Source organism: Mesoplodon densirostris, chromosome 17 (genome assembly GCF_025265405.1).
Source record: "Mesoplodon densirostris isolate mMesDen1 chromosome 17, mMesDen1 primary haplotype, whole genome shotgun sequence".
Lineage (NCBI taxonomy): Eukaryota > Metazoa > Chordata > Mammalia > Artiodactyla > Ziphiidae > Mesoplodon > Mesoplodon densirostris.
In genome coordinates, this window is record NC_082677.1 from 55,998,613 (window position 1) to 56,021,204 (window position 22,592).

The 22,592-nt window shown below is 33.8% G+C and overlaps 1 pseudogene; it reads left to right on the forward strand.

Moving 5' to 3' along the window:
• Positions 1-21,323: 21,323 nt before the first annotated feature.
• The window catches only part of LOC132477438 (tyrosine-protein phosphatase non-receptor type 12-like), an 86,318-nt pseudogene continuing 85,049 nt past the window's right edge, over positions 21,324-22,592 (forward strand).

The following is a 22,592-nucleotide window of genomic DNA, read 5'->3' on the forward strand; positions in this document are numbered from 1 at the left end:
ATGAAGCAACTGACAAAGGATTAATCTCCAAAATTTACAAGCAGCTTATGCAGCTCAATAACAAAAAACAAACAACCCAATCCAAAAATGGGCAGAAGACCTAAATAGACATTTCTCCAAAGAAGATATACAGAGTGCCAACAAACACATGAAAGAATGCTCAACATCATTAATCATTAGAGAAATGCAAATCAAAACTACAGTGAGATATCATCTCACACCAGTCAGAATGGCCATCATCAAAAAATCTACAAACAATAAATGCTGGAGAAGGTGTGGAGAAAAGGGAACGCTCTCGCACTGCTGGTGGGAATGTGAATTGGTACAGTCACTATGGAGAACAGTATGTAGATTCCTTAAAAAACTACAAATAGAACTACCATATGACCCAGCAATCCCACTACTGGGCATATACCCTGAGAAAACCATAATTCAAAATGTTCATTGCAGCTCTATTTACAATAGCCAGAAGATGGAAACAACCTAAGTGTCCATCATCGGATGAATGGATAAAGAAGATGTGGCATATACAATGGAATATTACTCAGCCATAAAAAGAAACGAAATTGAGTTATTTGTAGTGAGGTGGATGGACCTAGAATCTGTCATACAGAGTGAAGTAAGTCAGAAAGAGAAAGACAAATTCCGTATGCTAACACATATATATGGAACCTAAGGGGAAAAAATGTCATGAAGAAACTAGGGGTAAGACAGGTATAAAGACACAGCCCTACTAGAGAATGGACTTGAGGATATGGGGAGGGGGAAGGGTAAGCTGGGACAAAGTGAGAGAGTGGCATGGACATATATACAGTACCAAACGTAAAATAGATAGCTAGTGGCAAGCAGCCGCATAGCACAGGGAGATCAACTTGGTGCTTTGTGACCACCTAGAGTGGTGGGATAAGGAGTGTGGGAGGGAGGGAGACGCAAGAGGGAAGAGATATGGGAACATATGTATATGTATAACTGATTCACTTTGTTATAAAGCAGAAACTAACACACCATTGTAAAGCAATTATACTCCAATAAAGATGTAAAAATAAAAAATCTCAGTGGCTTAATCCAATAAAAGTTCATTTCTCACTCACACAAAATTTATTTCAAATGTTTTTAGTTGGGGAACTCATGGATCTACTCCAAGGAGTGATTCAGGAATCCAGACTCCTTCCAACTTTTGATATCACCATCTTTGATATGTGAAGCACAGTGACTCAAAGGAAAGTGAAAGACTGTAAGGGATGTTTATGGTGAACCACATCATTCAACTTTATACTCTATTATCCTGAACTGGTCTCATGCAGATGTAAAGACACCCCAAATGCCCATCAATACTACATATGCAGGTCCACAAGTCTTAGGTGTCCTACAGGTCATCTATTTCTGCCACACATGCCATCAGTTATTAGGATTTCTCTTTGTTTCAAGTGCCTGTCTATTTGTCCACTATGTTCCCAGTCTCTTTCATCAACTTAGAATTTATACATAAGCTAATAGCACCATGTAAAACAGTCCGTGATCTTGAATGTTTAAATTGCATTGAAGAGATATATTGGTAGAGCTCCATGTTAGGCTCTGAACACACTTCTTCAAAGAATTATTGTTGAGTAAAATGGTTTGGTTTTATGTTTTTATGAGGACAATAAAATACATCAGGGACATTATGGATCAAATAGGATTTCATGGAATAGAATTAGAACTAAATCACCTCATGTAACAACAATTATGGAAAATATTTCCAATGAAAATTTATATTTAATTTTAAATAAAGTATATAAATTGATGCCTGCACATAATAATATTCTGAAGGAGGATCTAAATAGAATTATGTAAGGACATGACAATTTTTTATTACAGAAGCAAAGTGATAGCTGTGAGAGCACAGAACTGCTGCATACACATATGTTCTTTCATAGGGTAACTTTTAAGATAATTTTTTATTAATTTCCTTTCGGAAGAACTGCATTAGATTTTTTTTCCCCTAGAGACTGTAATATTTTGTCTTGATGATCTCAGGTGATAGCACAGTGTTTGGCATTATCTGTGGAGTCCCAATACTTGCTAATTTGAGTTCCCCACTTGGAAAGAGGATTTTGTTTCTTTCTGCTATGCAGAAAACAGCTAAGAGCTTCTGGGAAAAGCTCACTGATTTTCATAGGTTTAATAGAGAAAGGCGTTCCAGATCCATTTCTCTGATGAGGCAAAAAAAAATTAACACAGGAAACTAACTCTGCAACCATTAAAATGGCAACAAATATTATTTTAAACAGGTTCTCTAAAGAAGAAAGATAAATTTGGTGGAGTCATTTTATTAAGGGAAAGTTCTAAATACAATTTTTTTATTGTGGTAATGTGGTAAAGGTACCATGCTCATAAATAATAATTGAGAATTCATTAGCATAAAAATCTATGAGCTATACTTCTTTTTATTTTTTAAAAAGATATTATGGCTTTGGTATTTTTATGTTTATCTCTTAATTTTTCTGATTATTCAATGATAATTGTTTGTTATTTTTTGTTCCTTTTATAGAATGTATTTTATTTCTTGCTAATCCACACTTTTTTTTTTTTTTTTTTTTTTCTTTTTGCGGTATGCGGGCCTCTCACTGTTGTGGCCTCTCCCGTTGCGGAGCACAGGCTCCGGATGCGCAGGCCCAGCGGCCATGGCTCACGGGCCCAGCCGCTCCATGGCATATGGGATCCTCCCAGACCGGGGCACGAACCCGTATCCCCTGCATCGGCAGGCGGACTCTCAACCACTGCGCCACCAGGGAGGCCCGCTAATCCACACTTTAAAACATTTTTCTACATTCATTATTATACTAGATTTGCTTCTATTATATTGCTTATTATTTAGAGCTTGTTTTGTGCCAGGCATTGTAGACTGAAAGGAAAATGCACATGATTCCTGGCCTCAAGAATGTAGTGATCCATGACAGAGGGAAAACAAAAAAATAAGTACAATATAAGGGCTTGAATATACATACAATAGTGGAATACACGAGTTATATTCCACACGAGGAAGACAAATAATGTTTGAAAGTGGGGGAGGAAGATGTTGTAAATGGAGAAAAACAACTGCAAAGACACTGTGTCATAATTTAGTTAAGTATGTTACATAGCACCTTTGTTTCTGTCATTGGTTATTTGTTTTCCTTAGCCAACTGAATTAATTGGGAGGTCAACAAATGGACTTATTCATGTACAAAATCCTAGTGCAACAGTGTCTGATTTTGACTCATATTTGTTGGTCAGTAAAGGATTATGTGGCTGTTGAACTGGCAAAAAGAAACTACCTGATCTATTTTGATGTACCCCATGGTCTTCTAATGGATGTTTTTGGGACGATTGTGAATCGTGGTGATGATATATATTATAGAGAAGTCATATTTCTCTTTCTGAATTTATAGTTATTGAGGACTTAACTATGAACCTAGTTTAATGCTTTTTATATTTAATCGTATTTAAATTTATAACCTGCACTTTGAGGTAGGTTCTATTGCTATCTAATTTTTAGAGATAAAACAATGAACCTTAAAGAAATTAAATGACCTGCTCAAGGTGACACACAACAAATTGGGGCATAAAATAGAGATGAGATACCATATTCTGATCTCTTAACTACAACATTTCTACCCTTTACTTTTTTCTCTTTCTAAAATCATTTTTCATTATGGTAGTGTTTTTGTTATGGTTTTACTGTGCCAAAATTATTGTTCTCTCAATTTGATCTAATAATTACTTCTATGCTAGTAAGTATGGCATGACTAATGACTCAAATTTATTATATGACCTCAACTGTTTGGTTAGTTTTTACACAAACTAAAATAAATATTAATATACCTAGTTAGGTGTTTTTACATATATTATCCTATGTATTATGCCCAGGAAATGTATATATTCACTAGTATTATACCTATATCATTATTAGGGAAATGGTAGAAAACTAGTTGTGACTTGCTTAATGGTAAAATAAGAAAATAATGTAGAGTAGCTATAGAAAAAAATAAATAAAAGATCACTTACTGTGATATTTACTTTATAATGGGACCCATGAGTATGAATATAGCAAGAAATCTGAAAAAGATTAACACCAAGAATTACAGAGCTACCAAGAGTATGTAGATATAAATATGGATATATCTATACCTATATTCATATCTATATACACAGTTTTCACTAAAATATTTGTTGAAATTTTCCTAAGCTCCAATGGACTAGTGTTTTCTTCCTGTTCATTCTTACTTGGGAAAATATCCTCACCTTCTGTAGTACATGTATATTAGGGTTACTAGCATTTACAGAGCTTAAGTTGCTTTCTGATAATCCTATTTCAAATTCTCAAATTTGATAGTCTCCTGATTAGATAATATGTGCTTTCCAGGAACATTCAGTTATCCAGTCATCAGAGAATAAAAGTCATGCAATACAAATATTGCTGCTGAGGAACCATCCCTCTATGTGGATGGAGCAGTTCCTGGAAAAACAGAACATAGTCATAAAATAAGTTTTCATGATATTACATCCCTTGATTGCTCAGTGCATACATCTTTTTTCCCCTCAATATGAAATTCCACTGAAGAAAGATTTTATCAAAATATAATTATCTTCAGTAAAATCTCAACAACATCTCCATTTTTGTGAGGCAGCTCAAATCTAACCAACTGATTGCATTCACAAGCTATGATATGAAGCCACTCTTTTCTAAGTCCATGATACACTAAGATGACTTCCATATTTCTATTAGTGTACTCTCATTTTTATGCAAGTATTATGTTTTTATTCTGCAGAATATGGACACTTCAAATAATCCCAACATAATCATTAAAAATACTAAAATGTAGCTTCCATTTGGAATCAAAAATATAAAAGAAATAAATTTCATATTGTAGATTGGTCAATGGTCTAAAATGTGTAATATTTCCTGTTTTAGATGGAAAACAATGTGCATGATAACATCAAGTATCAAGACCGTCTATCTGACTTCCTTGGACTGTCATAATATATTTCCCTGGCCCAGGGGTTTTTAAGACCACCTATGATAAAATAATTGGGGATAAATTCTCTGTGTGTGTGTGTGTGTGTGTGTGTGTGTAGGGAGTATAGAGATTGCAACATGATTACTGTCTTTATCTTGTTTTGAATCAGTGAATCAGGTGTCAGAGTGCTTTGAATTTTGTTGGTTTGATAGTAATTTGTTTTCATTCCTTTTGTTTGTTTGTTTAGTTGTTTTTTCCCATGCTTGACTAACTAAAATTGTGTTTAATTACAAGCCAGTTTTATTTAGAGGTAGGGGGCAATTTGCTAAAAGCCAATAAAATTTCAACTACATATAAAGACTACTGTTAATCCACCCAATTTCCAAGTTGTTAGAGAACAGAATCTGATTGGCCTCAGGTCAGATGCCGATCATCTTTATTCCATCAGCTACTGTCAGGAAGGCAGGTTAGGCATCAGCATTGTGGTTGCTAGGGACCTACCCTGTGAACAAGTTGGATGCTTACCATTGAAGAATGGATGGGCAGAAATTTCAGTATATAAATTCACTCAAAATTCCAATACTGTATCCACCAAACCAGTATAACTATTGATTAAATGTGCAAGTAAAAGATGTAACCCTGTGCATTTCCAATGAAGAATTTAGCAAGAAAACTACAACTCTTTATTTGATGTTACCATTTTCCACTTTTTCTTGCAAATAAGAAAAATCTTTGGGAAGTTATTGAGCACTCTGAGTTGTTACTGACAGTCTAACAAGGACTTTCAATATTCTTTGTGGAATCAAAATCAAATGGAGGAAACAAATTGATGGAGATGCTGACAATAAGACTGAATTGGAAAGAAATTATGGCTGTTTGGGGGATATCACAGGAGAAAAAGCGTGGTAGAAGATTCTGAGAAAACTATCAAAAATATCAGTGTAATGTATTCTGCATCCTTAGGACTTTTAAAGTTCAATCCTTGAAGTAAGGAAAACTATTTTTCTTCTTTCTTATTCTTTTATCCATCATTTTCTCTCCTCTATATTTTTTCTCTTGTCAAAAAGAAGTACTTTCCTTTATTGATGATATAGAGTTTAAACTACCTGGACCCAAAGTATCCATTGTGGAAAGCTTTATGTCTGACAGCTATATTTCAGCCAATGAAAGAACAGCAAAATAATGGCTTCACTCTCTCTTTGTTCTTACTTGGAAGGCAATGCACACTACAGTTTGAGCAATAACCCAGTACACTTGCTATCAGTCTGTGCAGTTACTTTGTGCCATCTTTCACTATACTTTGGCTATCTTTCCATTTATATATCAGGAAAATAATACTAATTATATGTAATCTCCTACTTAATAAATTATAGTGTAATGATATAATGGAACTGTATAGGATTAGTAAAAACAATGAGAGAATTCTAGAGACACTAAAAAGAAAAAAAATCCAGGATATATTGTACAATGAGAAAAAATTTTGTTGTAATTTTTGTTCACATACATTTATAGTAAGTTTTGCATATTAATATATACAGAATTATACATCATATTTAAACACTATGTCTGTGTGATAACATGGCATGATACTTTTATAGATCTGTGTTATATGTGATTCTCTCTGTATTTATATGTAAATGAAGGCTTATATTGTTGTAGTTATTTTACTATGAGTGGGTTATACTTTTTGAATCCATAATATAATTTTTAAAAACCTAATTGGTTATAGTTTTTGTAATAGTTGTGTAATCTTTTCTATAAAATACATTGATAAAAGTACAGAATGATATTCCTATGTATGGGCAAGGAAAAAATACAAATAAATAAAAAGATTTTTTTAGTGATTTGAAATTTTTATTATATTTTTATGCTCAAGTTTTAGTATTATAGAATCACATATAACTCAATTTGAATGAAATTCTTAAAAACATAGCTACATAATTAATTTACCACCATATGCTGATTTGCAGTATAAAATGTTTTAAAAGATACTATGAATAAAATACAACTGTAAGAGTGTAAAATAATCATAAAAATCATCTCTATGTGAATTGTGCTCCATTAATATTTTGATTCATCTTTCCAGAATAATAAACACTTTAGGCTGTCTATTTAGCTATTTCCCATTTTCCTTAGTGAGAACCCTACAATTTCACCTATTACTTTGTTACTTGCGAATACAGATTATGTCATTTGGAATAACACTGGTGATTTATCTAATCTGGCATTCTCTGTTCTAAAAATAAATTTTAAAGATCATTCTTCTCTCTGTTCTTACGAAGACAACATGGTTTACAATTTACAAACAAGAGTAGAGATTTATCTTAGGCAAGAGTATACCAATTGCATGTGGCATTTATCCTCTCCAGCCAGATGGCAGTGGGATGGAATTTGGGTCTTTCTTTTTCCTTTATGTATTATTCACAAGCTAATTTAATGTTCAAATGATAAAACCAACAGCAAACCTGAGCAATTCCATTGTGTAATCAGACAGCTCTTTCGCTGAAAGGAAGAAAAGTTTCTAGTCAATATTATTGTTACATTATATTTTGTTTAATAGTTTTAATAACAGTAATAATCATAACTTAAAAATAAATACATAATGCTCACTAGCAAATATTCCATGAGCTGTTATATAAAATTAATGTTGTTTCACTAAGTAGCTTTGAATTTGCTGGTCAGTTCCCTTCCCTTCTGCCCCTATCCTGAAGAAAAAATAGCCTTTGACTTCTGGATGTTTAGAAGTGTTCCAGCAATGATGGGACAAATGGTAGAGGCAGTCCTGACTTGGTAGTAATATCACTGAGAATCGAGAAACACAGTTACAATAAGGAAAGTGCCATCCTTAAAACTGAATTTGGCCCAGAATATATTAAAACCAGTGTGAGATTAGTTGACTGTCAGTGTAATTTTCCTGAGAAATGTATATTTTTTCTTTGATTATTTAGACAACTCAAATGATTGGTTATTGAAAAATAACTGCTCAGAAAAGAAAAAAAAAACACTGCAAATTCTTCTTTTAAAAAGTGGACATGTAGTAAAAATATAACACTTTAGAATATTGACAAATACCTATGTAGATGTTAATATTGCCAGGAATATATTAAATTTTTCAACCTTCAGTAACTTTATGAAATAAACGCTGGAATTATCTTCCCATTTTAAAGGGATGAAGAGTTTAAAAACTTCCTCGGAGACACATATCTAGTTAGCTGAAGAGTCAGGTTTGAATCAAACATTCTCGGTCTAAATCCTGTACTCTCACCAGTTTTGTCATCTAGCTTTTCAATGAAGAAAGAGTATTCCTTTAAAGGAAAATACATTTTCAGAGGTGAAGGCGTTATCATTAATTCCATTAATTGGGCTTTTGAGGAAACAAGAGGACACTTGAGAGCTAAATCGACCCTTGGATGCTAATGAAAAAGCATGAAGTTGTTTAGACTAGATCAAGTTCTGTTGATGCTGACAGGTAACATTGAGTCTATTGTGATATCTGGAATGTGAGAGCCATTTCAATACAAGCACATTCTAGAAAATTAGAAAGATACCTTGCGGAAAGACAAATATGAGATAAATGAAGGTGAATATGATCTAATTTACAGTACTAGGAGAGGTTCTCAGACAGATAGGGAATCTTCTGCCTGTGATTCTCTGCCTATAGACAACTCAGCATTTTATTTTATTTTATTTTATTTTACTTATTTATTTATTTTTTTCGGTATGCGGGCCTCTCACTGTTGTGGCCTCTCCCGTTGCGGAGCACAGGCTCCGGACGCGCAGGCTCCGGACGCACAGGCTCAGCGGCCATGGCTCACGGGCCCAGCCGCTCCGCGGCATATGGGATCCTCCCAAACCGGGGCACGAACCCGTATCCCCTGCATCGGCAGGCGGACTCTCAACCACTGCGCCACCAGGGAGGCCCATACAACTCAGCATTTTAGATTGGATGCTTGGAAGAGGTCTTATCCCTTTGGGAAAGTAAGTAAGTCAAATGTTGGTATATTATGGAAAAAGAAATTCCATTCAGATTCCTTTTAAGCTATTTACTTGATTGAATACATTTTGGCCATGATAGGCCGTGATCAGGTCAGTGACGCTGAGCACCAGAGAAACTAGAAGGATGTAGGCCTGTACTAAACCCATAACTTTTCATGTTATGGGAAGTATACCTTTCCTTCCCTCGTTTCTTTACCCCACGTAAAATGTCTATATCTTTAACCTCATCCTCTACAGTCTCCTGCCCCTGACCCTCCTAATTTTTTCCCTTAATTTCATTCCTTCCCAATTGCATCAGACTCCTAAGATGAGCAACCTGAGTATGTCTCAATTCTAATAATAACTTCCTCCATGCCTTGGTACTCATTCCTATTGGGAAGGATTGAGGAAACTATTTACTGAGAAGAAAACCTCTTAAATTTCATTAATTGCCACGTTATGTCAGCCTTCCCCACATAATTTGTGAGTTTGTATCCCTTTGAAATCCTAAAAGCTCCTAGGTTAATTACAGACTATATCTGTCATAGCCCTAGTTCCACTAGATCTCAATGTCTTATATAATATCTGGATTAGATGCTTAAAGATAATGAACAAAAATAGGGAATATAGTAGGATAAACATTAAAGAATGACTTTAATTTTAAATGTATCAAGATTGAGCTGTTTATGAGACATCTGTGCAGAGGGTGTCCCATAAGTACTTAGAGAAATGCAGTTAGAGCTCAGAAGAGAGAGAATGGCAAGAAAAATATAAATCAGAATCATCAGCCTAAAGATTTTGTTTCAAGCTAGAGGCTTTACATGATTATCTAAAGCTCACATTTTGTATTTCTTTCTTTTTTTTGAGAGTCCAGTACATTTCACTCCTTGTCCCTATTCAAGTTACAAATAAATTGGGAAATAAAACAGCAGATTCAGCAGATGAAAGACCAAGAGATCATTTTGATGACTCATAAAGCTCGTTTGGAAAACACACCTTGATTTATGTATTAATGGGCCTGAGGTCTCCCTAATTATACTGGAGTCTACACAGGATACCCCATTCAAGGGAAATGCAGAGTCTGCAAAAATATACCTCTTTTTTTTTCTGTTGATTTAGTTTAAGAAGAAAAAAATGGCCTGAATTCTCTGTGCCTAGGTATCTTCCTAAATTAGCTCATTTCAGAAATGTGGACCACCTGCTGTCATCCCATCTCCCAATATGGTTAACTCCTTTATATTAGTTGGAAAAATGGATGGAGCAATGAACAAAGGTGAAAAGCAGAAACTTGTGATAGACAATACAGATTTTAGAAACAGAAATCTCTGTAATCAGTCAGAAATGTGACCCAATTAACTAAATCAATCCAAAATCACACATTACTCAAGATTGAAAGTTTCTCAAATTATTTGCAGTCAAATTGTCCAATATGGCCTATTATAAATTCTGCAATGAAATCAGGAGACACTGTGAGAAGTATTGAACTAAAAAATTGCCATTCAGAGTCATGTTATATATTAAGACATTTCCTTGAGTAAAGATAAATGTCCAAAACCAAGACTGTCTTGCAGGTTAAAGCTCAAAAATATTAAATGACAGGTAGTTAAACCTGACCTAAATCTATCTTGCATTTGTCTGTCAAAAAACCAGAAATTTGAAATCATCCCAATTTCTTATACAGATTAGTTTCAGTTGAAAAGATGTTCAAATTTAAGTAGAGTTAGGGAATCATTCAATAGCTTTTGCCTTTGTGTTTCTCACCCAAGAGCTGTACTTCCTGTAGGAGCTCACAAATTGAATTAGTTTGCTGTTCTATCTTTTATTTCATTCACATCAAATAGTTCACAGGGTTGATAGAATACACAAGAGTTTTTCCAGTGCTGGCTCCTCTAAATCATTTAAATCAGCCCCTAAATCATTTATTCCAGGCAAAATTATATCCTCAGATCGTAGTGTTACAAAAGACTTATTTCTTTTGGTTTCTAACTGAAAACTGGCCAGTTCTTTCCTGGGTCCATCTCTTTTGTGTAACTGGTCAAAAGCAGTCAACACAGCCAACACACAACATTAGGTTTCAGTTTTCTAACCACTTCCCCCAGAGCTTCCAGTTAAGCAGACATGTGATATACATCCTCAGTTACTACAGGTGATAGTTTTACCAAAAATTTTGCCTCCCACTGCCAACTGTACTAATAAGATCTACAAGTTTGTTATTTCTATATCTTCCTGCTCAACTGAAAATTTTGACAGGAAAAAAAATTTTTTGACTCTATCTCTAGTAATGTCATTTTAAAGACTATTTTATTTATTATTAAATTACCTGTACCAATTTCCCTTTGGTTTGTACCAGTATTTTTGTGATATAATTCTTTTCTCTGCTTTTTACTGTTTACATCTCTGTGTCCTTATAATTTAAGTAGCTTTGCTATAGACAAAATACAACTTTGGTTTTGAACTCAATTGACATCATCTTTCATTTCAAGAATTTATTACATTTATATTGATTTACAAGTCTATGATTTTACTTTGTGTTTTCTATTTGTCCAGATTGTTCTATGTCTCCTTTTTCCATGGTACACCCAAATAAAAAACTTTAGGAGGGGCTAATCTTATTCTAAAACTGTAACTAAAAAGGGCAGGAACTGAGAAAAAAAAACAAAAAAGCATTAGCATCTGCCTGTTTTCAAGAGAGAATTGGCCTTACTCTAGCAGAGAAGCTATAATCTTCTCCTCTTTGGCATAAGCAATTTCAGAGAACAATGACAGTCTATAAAGTCACTGTGATTATGATGCATAAGACAAAAGACAACTTTATAATAATGTCTGAGCACGTACAGAACTGAAAAGAAGAATTCCAGATGTCCTAACGTCAAGTTTTTTGTTTCTGTAGGACTTAGAAAGTACTTGGCAAAATCCTTTCTCTATCTTTAAAACCATAGCATTTTTAAGATTTCACATGTAAGTGTTACAAAGAGATAGGGAGGTGGAGTAAGAGGACAGATGCTGTTCAAGGGTACAAACTTGCAAAAAGTAGTAAAATATGTCTTAGAGATCTAATGCACAGCATAGTGAATATAGACAACAATATTGTATTATAATAAACTTGCTAAGAGTCTAGAACTTAATTATTCTAACTGCTAAAAAGAAATGATAATTGTGTTACATGATAGAGATGCTAATTATCACTATAACACTTATATTACAATACATAAATATATCAAATTAATATGTTATACAGCTTAAATTTACACCATGTTATATGTCAAATATATTTCAATTTAAATAAAACAGCATTTTTTGCTCAATGAATCACTGGTTTTAGATGGAAGCCTCTAGGCTACTTTTTTAGCTCGCTTTTGATATTTCTTTTACTTTTCCTGTCATCTTTTAATTAATTTTGAATTTATGTTTCTATTCTGCTCATGATTCCTCCAGAAATTTGAATACCCATGTGTTTAAAAGTCTAAATTTGATGCATATTTTGTCTTACAATTAGCATTTTATTAAATATATACTACTATAATTGTTCAGCATATTAGGGCTAATTTATTTTAATCTTATTTAGATATTTGTTGTCATGTTTTATGTATTCAATAATTAGATATAAGTATTAGCATAATTTTTGTGTGTATTTATTGGGTTGGCCAAAAGTTTCATTCGGGTTTTTCCTTAACATCTTACAGAAACTTTTGGTCAACCCAGTACATCCCAGAGCTTCATTTGAAATTATAGTCCTTCTTTGTGAATCATAACTTTATGCTTCCTTTTAATGTGTAGCTTTTTGGTAGAAAATTCAGTTTTTATTAATTTCAAAGTATCTTACTTTTACCCTTATTTTTGTTTATTTGGATATTGAACTGTAGGTTCAAGTGATTTTCTCTGCACAGATTTTTATCAAATATCTTCTGGCTTGCTCTGTTGTTTTTATAAAATCATCTATTAGTTTAATTGGTATTTCCTTCTAGGTATTTTGTTCTTTCCTTCTGAAGGCTTATATGATCTCCTAATTATCTTAGGTGCTCAGCACATTTACATAAATGTGTCTAGGAGTTAACATCTTTTTACTGATTCTGCTTGTTATTTGTTGTTCTTTCTGAATATGAGGATGGGTCTTGTTTACCATTTGAGGAAAATTCTCAGATATTATCTCTAAATCCTATCGCTCATCCATTCTCTTTATTTGTGCATTCTGGAATGCTAGCTAAACATATGTTAAAATTTTCACTTTATCCACTGGGGCCCTTATGCTTTTAATGTAAATATTTTTGCTTTTTTTTTTTTCTAATGATCTATTTTCTACTTAATTTTCTTTTCAGCAGTGTCTATTTTGCTTTTAATAATTTGCTATGCTGTTCATCTATAGTACTTTTTGGTTCTTTATTGATCAGTTTTGGTAACCTCTTATTATTTTGTCAAAATTTCAAACTCTTTTGACAGGGCTGATTCACCTTTTTGCTTGCCTAGGCTGGCTTGACTAGGAGAACTGTCATCTGAACTTCATGTAAACTTCCTGCACTGTAACTTCATTGCTCCATCTCATGTCCAGTCCTCAGTCCTATGTACCAACCACACTCTTCCCTATTACTGCAATATTTGATGCAGTTTGCTGTTGCACTGAGCCCCCCAGTGGCTTTTAGCATCCCGCCTGCCACCCACTCCCACCCTCAACTCTGTCAATAACTACCTTCTCAAGGTCTCAGCTTATAAAATCTTTGTTGACCAAGAGAGACGCATCATTACTGATGGATATTTTTTCCTTAAGCATTTAGTAGTTTTTAATAGTGAATATTATTTTCCTTGTAACATTATTTTAAAAATAATTTGAGACGTTGTATGAAAGTGAATTATGCTAGAGGGTTTTCATTTTAGGTTCCTTCTGCCTGTGCTCTGTGTGATTCAGCAATCTGAGACTTTAATTTTTTGAAATGGAATTTCTCAGGCAACACAAGAAGTGTGAATTTTGGCTTCTATCCCTTTAATAAATGATGACTTCTGGTTATTAATTCTCCAGGACATGAGTACACGTTCTCATAAGCTCTGCTCCATACAGAGCACAAAGTCAAACATACCAGTCTCTTTTTCTGCAGTTCTGAAGGACTTTTAAAAATTCCCTTCCTTTGAGAATATGGACTAACTAACGGAGGTCCAGATTTTAGCTCTGACAACATGGCTCTTCACATTGCTAGGATTTGCTCCTGTCACCTAGATGGGGCCAAATGATATCTAGCTTCGAGGTCTTCAAAGACTGGCCATTATCATGCTGTAGGGTGTGTCTACTCTGCAACCTGTCTTACTTCACTAAAAGAGGAAACATGTTGTAAAATAATGTTTTAAAATGTATCAGAGTTTTTAGAGAGAGGTTGCTAAAGAAGTTTTCTCTATTTTCACATAGATACATAAATCCTGAGTTGACTGAAATGAGGAAGTAAGTTATTTTCCTATATCTGCCTGATGCCCTCATCCTTTTAAGTCTATTACTAACTTTTTGCTTTAGAGGCTAGAATTTTTTATGACTAACGGTTATAGTTAGGTAGTTTTCAAAGAAGGAGGAAAAGTTATCAGAAGATCTCTTTATAATAATAGAGATAAACTTCCTGAATTTACTTCTCTTGCTTTGTGTTTAGGTATTCTGAGATTCACTAAGATTAAAACTATTTTAATGATATCTTCTGTAGGAAATGTTTTTAAAAAGTCACACGGTATAAAAAGTGATAAGCTAAATTTTAGTTATATCTGATACAGTATGATTTTACCTCTTTGAACTTAAATTATTAGAGCTACAATATAACATATATAATTATCTAGTTTAGATATATTGGTTTTCTGCACTGAATATTTTTTATAATATTATATATTCTTTTTACAGGAGAGGTTTTCAGATTGCAATGCCATCTCTTATACTGAAGGTCTGCTAATTTATGAAGAAAAATAGAATTGTTTAACCACTTCCAAAATCATGATCATGTGTGTGTGAATATATATAGTGATATATATGTCTCACCAATGTATATGAATGCATAAAGGCAATTATTTTACTTATTGAAAATATAGAAGTGACACTTAACAAAAGTCATGCTATTACACTACTGTTAACATATCTTACTGGATCTTAATGCCTTTAAGCTGGTCAGAATGCTCATGGATAATTCATAAATGCACATTATACTATGTAGAGTGTTTCCTATTTCATTTTAACTTCAAGTTTCTAAACAATTAATTGGGGAAAATGTGTGCAATAGATATTTTAAATTAAGCATTATTGCTTCTATTAATAAAGATTTCATACAAATTGACAAAAGAAACTGTAATCCTTTATGAGATAAACAAAAAAGATCACATATCAAGTAAGCATAAGAACAATGTTCAACATTAATATAAACTGAATAAAGGCCAAATGTTAAAAAAAATTGAGAATGTTCACCTATCAAATTTTGGTCATTTTTTAATGAAAATATTCAGAGATAGCCAGGAAAACATTGTCTTACATTTTAGGAAAAGATATAAATTGCTGCAACATTTAAAAAATAAATTAGGTAGTTTCTATTCAAAACTATTGAAGATTTTGTTACCGAACCAGGTTCCCTTGCCCGACAAGCTGCAAGACAAATGCTGAGACCCCGAGGTTTGCAGCAGAGAAAGGGTTTATTCACAAGGCAGCCAAGGGAGGAAAGGGAGAACAAGTCTCAAATTCTCCTCCTTGAAGGCAAGGTGCTTTGAATATTTATGGGTGAAGCGTATAGGGTGGTTGGATGTGCAGGGGAAGGTGACTGGTGGTAGGAAAAATAGTGAAGTAATTCCCGCTCTGTGCAGGCATATTTGAGTTAAATGCTTCTTCATGGGATGCATGTTCACAAAATGGTGGCATTAGTATGATCTGAGTATAAAATTTTGGCCTTCTAATGACAAAAGGTCACCTATCACACAATGAAGTCTATCCTGCACAGAACCTAATAAGCCACGTTAGTTCCATCCAGTTTCAGCAGTTTTGCTGTGCTGCAAGGGAGGGGTTTTTAACTAGCTGTTCTCTTATCTGTTGCTCTATAAGACAAGCTCAAGAATTTCTGTTAATCACCAGTTTCTGTTAAGCTTATGGGGTGTGGTTTCAGGATTTTTTTTTTTTTTTTTTCTGGTACGTGGGCCTCTCGCTGTTGTGGCCTCGCCCGTTGCAGAGCACAGGCTCCGGACGCGCAGGCTCAGCGGCCATGGCTCACGGGCCCAGCCGCTCCGCGGCATGTGGGATCTTCCCGGACCGGGGCACGAACCCGTGTCCCCTCCATCGGCAGGCGGACTCTCAACCACTGCTCCACCAGGGAAGCCCTGGATTTTTATTTTTTTTTAACCTTATGGGTCATGGCTTCAGTTTCACATACGTTGACATAATTAAATGTTTATGTAATATTTTTTACAATGTTATTTTAAGCTAAAAATTTTAAACTATTTAAACATCCAATAACATAATAAACCTTAAATAAGTCCATACATACATCTTTATTACGAGATATTATTGTTATATGTCCTTAAGCATGCATGATTATTGAGTAACAGTAATGGCCTTAAAAATTCATGGAGATAGTATTAAATGAACAAATTGGGATAAACTATATATATATATGTTACAGGATTTAATTATATAATCATCACACACATACACATATAACAGGTAAGCCTATGAGAAAATACAGCATTATATGCCATTATGGCTATTTTTAGGTGAAGTGCTAAAAAGTGCTCTTTTATTTTCAAAGAATTTTTCTAAGTTATTTTCTAGAATGTGCTAAAAACATGGACTGAAGTAAATAAAATAATTCTTGTCTGCATCATGTACAATGACACTAGAATATAACTTTTTTTCCTACAGTGCTGATAAAGTCATTAAATTATTAGGAAACATACTTAATTCATGGATCAAGATAGGTTTTGACTACAGAATAACCATGGAATTTAAAAAAATGCATGCCTCTGTACATAATATAATATGATATCAACAAGCTCAGACTAAGGCATAGTAAGAGGAAGATAACTGATTTTAGTAAGATGAATACTTATAAGATGCTTCATTTGTATATGACATTGAATTGGGAATATAAAGTCATAGTCATCTCAGATATTATAATTAAGAATTGGGATTGGCCAAGCACAGAAATGAGTTTCCCACATGAATTAAAAACACATGTATTCATAAAAGGGCAAAGGTAAATACAGGCATTCAAGTGAAAGAGATGCTATGTCACATTGGTGAAATCTAGATGGGATATAGTAATACTTAATTTAAACAATTTTAAAACAATTTTATTACTTCCTGTAATATTTTAAAAGCAATTAAGTAGAGAGTAATTAAAAATTGTCCAACTGTGCCTAATGAATGCTCTTAGTGGTAGAGTTATGACTAAGCATCTATAGTTGGATTTCTGACTTCTAAAATTATTGCATATAACTTCATATCATTAATTATTTTTAAATCAAATTATGCCTAGTTAATCAACTAGTTTAAAAATTCCTCTGCTGTACTCCTTCCACTTCTTATTCTTGATCCTCAGAGGTAATTTTAATTCATTTATCTGTATCTTTTATTTAGTTTTCAATTATTTACATTTTATTTATATGTCACATACAACTATTCATTGATTTCTGTTTTAATTCACATCACATTTTTTGACTAACTACATGGGAATAAGTGGTTTAACTTTTAAAACATTTACCCTCTCCACATCCATTCACATATACCTGAATAATTTTATAATATTGTGAGACAGACCAGTGGTTAGGGCTTACTATATTTGGAGTATAAAAATATAATCAATAGCTGAGCCATACTCTACTAATTATATCTCTTTTCTTTGATAAACTATCTCTTATAGATAAAAATTGTTTCTTTTTAAAAATGTGTTTGACTGGTTTCTTTGTGCTTATCAGTATTTTTTTCCTCCAACTCTCTTTCAGAAGTGATATCACCTACTGAAATATTTTAATGCATTAGGTAAACAAAATGTGTGTGTGTGTGTGTGTGTGTGTGTGTGTGTACATTCCCTCTTGGGCTATGCCTCACCCCACTACCTAGTTGGCTGATATTTAGGCAGAGCTGATATTCTGAGATGCACCTTGAAATTTCCTTTGCCTCTCACCTGTGTTTGATCTTCACATTCCCAATCTTAATTCCTTCATTTCAGTGGAACCTATAGCCAGTGACTTTCTGATAAAATGGGCCAAATAAGAACAATTTTTTGATACTCAAACATCTAGAAAAGTCTTCCTTCTTCTCTATGACTTTTCTACATATCTGTTTCATACTTTATTCTCTCTCCTTAAATTGCCCTATCCCTACTCTCAGATGATAACCTTGATTCATACATCACTAAGAAGATTGAAACAATCAGAAGGAAACCAGTCTATCAGCTTCTATCTATCAGCTTGAATCTCAGTTCATATACTGTTCATTCTCTCCTGTTAACTAAAGATGCATGTCCTTATTCCAAACAAAGGTAAACTCTCCATAATTGCCTGATATGCCTTAGACCCCGTTCCATCTCAAATTCATAAAGATATTGCTCCATCAATTTTCCCATCTTTTTTTCATCATCATCATTTCTCTCTCTCTCTCTTCTGGATCATTTTCATCAGCATACAACCATACTATTATCTCCCATCTAAAAGAAAAGTTGGCCTGATCTCTCTCTTCTTTCAACTACTATCTCATTTTTCTTCTCTTTTTTACAGCAAAACTTTTATGTTTTTTAAAAAAGTTATTTATTTCAGCCTATTCTCTCTTAAACCATCTCCAGTTAGGTTTCTGCCCCTATCACTTCAAATTTACCATTTGATAAGCTTCCTTTATCAAGTTAACAATGTTTTCTTGTGAAATACAATGGACTTATTTTAGCCTTCCTTTATTGGCTATCAGTCGCATTTGACATACTGGATAACACCATATGTCATACTGGATGACATACTGCATAACACTCTTGTACTGAAACACTTTTTTCACTTGGCTTCTGTGACATTCTTCTAATCTAGTTTTCCTCCTACCTTTCTGGTCATTTCTTTAGCTGGTCAGTCTCTTTTAGCTGGTTCATCTCACCAATGTAAAAGTGTGCTTCTGAGCTTGGTTCTTCTTTTTTTTTTTTTTTCTCTCCTTGTTCACTCCCTAGGCAATCTTATGTACTTCTCTCATCTTTAGCTACCACGTACATGATGATGGGAAAATTACGGAGCAATATTTTTAAGAAATGTGGTGGAATGGGGTCCAAAGCATATTAGGCAATTATGCAGAGTTGAGTTTTTGCTTGGAACAAAGACAACACTTTTTTTTCTCTCTATGCTCACTACTTATGCAATCGTATATATATTTTCTTGTCGTTAACTACCATGTACATGATGATGATTATAATCGGAACTTCTCTTCTGTGTTCCATATCTACATTTATGATAACCTTGACATATCCTCTTCAACGTTAATCAGGCATTTCACATGTAACATTTCTTAAATGGAGATTGGGATGGCTCAACAAACGTGCAGCCTGTGATCTTTTCCATTACACTAAAGGGCAACTCTATTATTTCATTTGCTCAAGTTAAAAATCTTGGCATTATTCTTAACAACTTTCTTGTTTTCATACTCTACATCCAGTCCATCAGCAAATTCCAAGAGCTTTACCTTCAACTAGCCAGAACTCACCCATTTCACCCCACTCATAATTGTCACCACTCAGTCCAATCTACCTTCGTCTCTTGCCTGGACCATTGCAGTAGTCTCTTAACTGATGTCCTTGACTCTGTCCTTGCCACAGTATTTGTGCCAAAATTTATGTCTAAAATGCTCAAACTCTTCTGCTGGCTTTCCGTTTCACTCAGAGCTTACCCAAAGCTTCAATATGATCTTCAATATTGAACATAACCCCACTTCCACCCTTAGTTTTCTGATCTCTTGCTTTAATCCTCTCTTCTGTCAGAGATTAAAGCACACTGACTTCTTCCTATATCTTGAATATGCTATGTTGTATGTGCAGTTCAAGTTCTAGAATTTTGTTTCCTGTAGGACTCTTTGGAATACACTTATCCAAGAAATTCTATTTCTAGATTACTCCCTATATTTCCTTACTCAGAAACCCACTTTCAATGAAGACTTTATTTGTTGTCCTCAGCACTTATCAAGATCTAAAATTCTCTATTTTTACTTATTTTGTCTCTACTATTAAAATATAAACTACATTAAAGAAGCAGTTTTTCTATTTTAGAACATATTTTCTCCTTAGTACTTATAACAATGCCTGAAGCATAATAGCTACTCAAAAATCCTTGGACAATAGGATAAATAAATGAGTAAATTGGGTTGATAATCTATATAAACAATTGTAGATTGGGAAATTTGATCCATCAAAATTTTGAAGAAAGTGCTTCACTATCTTCTAAATTATGGTATTGGTGTGATGAAATAAAATGTGTCTTTTTCCCCCCTATTCTTTAGATGACAGAAGGGCTTTCTCCTAAAATTTGAATGATTTTAGGGCTTTAATCCTAATGTTCTAATGTTTACATCAGTGTGGGCTTTTCTTTGTTTATCCGCAGCTTGCCACCTAGTGGTGGCCAATTTCAATCAAGAAACAATTATCTTTTAATTCTGGTAAGTAAAATGCAATCCCTTGAAAATGTCTTCCCTGGCACTTACTCTACTCCCTCTTTTTGGACCTCTTAATAACCACATGGTACAATTTCAGCACTGGTTCTCTAATTTTCATATCTTTTCTCTGCTATTTCCAATTTCTTGGTAGTTTTGTTCTCTAATATGATATATTTTTTCAACATTATGTCCCAATACTTATCTTGATTCTTTTCATTACTGTCATCATATTTTTATTACCAAAGACGTCTTTACATGTTCTCAGAATATTTTATTTTATACAGTTTTTAGAATAGATACATAGAATACCATTGTTTGTTTTTTTGTTTGTTTGTTTTTGGATATTGAGTATAGCTTTTTTTTTTAAGATCTTTTCTACTTTATACATTGTCTGTTTCTACAGTGGTCCTTCATTGTGTTAATTAGTCTTTCATATCAGAAGATTTCCTCAATTGTCTAGTGATTCCTGGTTCTCTGTCCATAGTTGATAGTTAAGAACTCTAAAATTCACCAGAATCTGAGGGTAGCAGGGATTTGGATGGGAAAATTTCTATAGACTAATCTGGCTGGGCCCCTGACTAAAAGTACCTGCAATTCATTATCTCTGATTAATTTCCTAAAGAGAAATCCTTCATTGTCCTTTCTGTGCTCAAGGATGAGGGTATCTAAACCTCCTAGGAGATGCAGAGCACACAGATGCTGGGCCTTCTCAACTTCCAGTGTGCAAGTTTCCACGCTTTTCTCCGTTTTTCAGCATGTGTTTGGTGCCATCAGCTGTGTTTGGTGACTCCAACATGATGCCTGTTCAAACTCTCCAGAGAGTAAACCTCTATCCTGGATGCATCAAAGAAGGAAATTTTAGCTCCAGATATACCCGTACTTTCAAGATTACCAGTGCCAAAATTTCTGTGGATTTCTGGGACGCTGCCCTGCAGATGGGTTTGTTCCTAGGCATTTCTTCCTAGGGTTTGTGTCTCAGCTTTTGTCTCAGCTTTTCCTTATCTAATAAATCTGTTGCCACTTGTGCATTTATCACCAGCTTCTAGCATTTTGTTTGTGTTGCTTTTCCTCCTGTATCTTTGACCTTGTGAATTTTGTCTCTCCATCCCCTCCCCCCTCTGCTTTTCAATCTTCTTTTTCTTACACTATTGGAATTTCTGGAGGCAGTAGATAAAACATATGTATTCATGGACTACATCTGTATCACTTATAATCGGGAGACAAAATGCTTCTTTCCTGCTCCCACACCCAAAAGAAAGCAGTGGTCATACAAAAGAAAGTTAGAGAAGTTGAAAGTTATATTTTAAAACTGAGTTTAAAGAATTAAAATTTCATATTAATATATAATGTTTATACTTGAACAAACTACCCTGTCCTCTTTTTCAGGCATTGTGGTAAATTTACATAAATGTTTTATACTATATTTAGTGAAGATAAAACAACAACAGCAGCAACAAAATCAATAAAACATACCAAAAAAACCCCAAAAAAACAAAAAACCAAACCCAGAAACCAATAGTGTGGGTTAGTGTTAATAATATTCTATGAAAAAACAGAAGCTGATAGTTTAAAAAAAGAATTCTAGAAAATCTGTTATGGTATTACCTTAGATAGTGTGTCTTTCTGTAAATTGGCTTTAATTTTGGGAATCAATCCCATTAATGCATTAATGACCAGGCAGAATTCAAAATGTCAATTCAGTGCCAAATGTTCTGACTGTGTTAAATTTAAGTTGGCAAATTATTTTCTTTACATACTGGGAACAATTTCTAAAATTAAACATGAACGTCCTTTGGTAACCATGTAAGAGTTCTTACTCTAAACAAAATCTGAATGTCATTACCGATTGTAAGAACTTGCTTTTCAATGGCATCATCAGGAAACATTATGTTCTTTTATTTCCATATCATGTAGGTGCCAAATTGAATTTTCTGATGTAATAGTCCAGATTATTATATGTGGCCTTATGCTACATTAATATCATTACGAGCAAATAAACCAATGAAAAAAATAAAGAAAGAAGG